The sequence below is a fragment of the Sinocyclocheilus grahami genome, unplaced genomic scaffold (genome assembly GCF_001515645.1).
Source record: "Sinocyclocheilus grahami isolate Dianchi unplaced genomic scaffold, SAMN03320097.WGS_v1.1 scaffold211.1, whole genome shotgun sequence".
Taxonomy (NCBI): Eukaryota; Metazoa; Chordata; class Actinopteri; order Cypriniformes; family Cyprinidae; genus Sinocyclocheilus; species Sinocyclocheilus grahami.
In genome coordinates, this window is record NW_015505390.1 from 1273597 (window position 1) to 1275245 (window position 1649).

The window sequence follows — 1649 nt, forward strand, 5'->3', positions numbered from 1 at the left end:
CCATGTCGTGAAGGCGCTGTGTGTTTCGTTGTGAAAGCAAAACTACTTTGTTTGGCCTTCCAAAAGAGGACGATATGGCTTCGTCATGCCTGGAGCTGATCCGTGCTGGTCGCTGAGGAAATACATCAACTTTGCGCTGTGGATCACCGGATCATCTTTCACCGTGGACGAAGCGGAGTCCAGCCCGGGGTCGTCACATGTGGTTGCCGCAAGCCCGCTCCTTCGTCGAATCCGCCGGCCGCGCCATTCTCAAGCCCGCCACCTCCGCTCACTCTAGGCCACCGCCGTGATGCTGTGTTTCGTTGTGAAAGCAAAACTACTTTGTTTGGCCTTCCAAAAATGGACACGACTAGAAATCAGTGGTTAAGTTGTTTACAACACTGTTCCAGAACACTTCAACCCAAATATTCAGATGTGTGCAGCACATTTTATGGAGGACTGTTTCCTGATCCTGGTAGAGTAGACTACAATGTCGGCTGTTCTGACTCACGGACTGTAAGTACTTTTTTTTTTTATTTATTTTTTTTTTTATATATATATATTTTAAGTTTTATTTATTTTTTTTATAAAGCGAGTTTTTTTGGGCAGTGTAGAGTAGGGCTTGTTGTCTGTCATTTCTCCGATCACAAATGCAGACATGGGTTTTATGTTTACGCGGCGCAATGCAATGTGTAAAAAAGACAGTATAAGTCATTATAATCCATAATTATGTCCCCACTGGATGCAACGAATGCCTCGTTTATAATGGGTTTTTGAATAATTGCTCCGGCCTGACAGGGCATCATCACAGTATGGTAGGGGCGTAACATTTCAGTCACACGCTTGAGGTATTTGGCCAATCATAAGGCACTGGATAGCTGGCCAATCACAGCACACCTTGCTTTTCAGACCGATGAGCTTTGTAAAAATCGACGTGTTTCAGAAAGGTGGGGCATAGTGGAGAAACAATGTACAGTATGTGGAATGTGTTTTTTTTAATTTTTATTTATTTTTTTTTAGCAGCATCATATGACCCCTTTAAGGTAAATGTATAAGAACCACCCAATTGGCCCAACGATGGAATCCAATGACGTGGGCGTAGGTATAATGCGTATAGGTCTTTTACTTGCGCTTCTGCAAAGTTCACTTCATTTATCAGGATTTAGTTTAAATTTTAATCTAGCTCCGTGTTTAATCTGACTCCAATTTCAAATGTTCAGTAAATTGACACTAATTCTTATTAAGAACTGATCACAGATATCAATTATGTATTAATTTAGATATTTGATTATTCCGAACATCCAATACTTTCAGTTATTCGTTCATTAAGGACCCGGTATCGCACAGAAAACTTACGCTGGCCGGTCGCAGCCTCACGGACACAAACTAATCAGTTCTGATCTTAAGCCCGGGATACACTGCACGATTTTTGGCTGTCCCAGATGAAAGATTGCCATCTTGAAGCAATCGTGGTGATTTCTGTGATCATGGCTCTTAATCGGTGGTCCTTTGTCGTACAGTGAGAGAGGTTCAAATATGGGTGTTTTCCCGGTCTTGCGACCAAAGCCTACGATAGTTTTCTGACCATGTCAGAAATTCAGCATGATCAGTGCACAGTGTATTTGCTGCAACGACCTGCGTCTACTCCGCAGCCAATGAAATTGCAACAT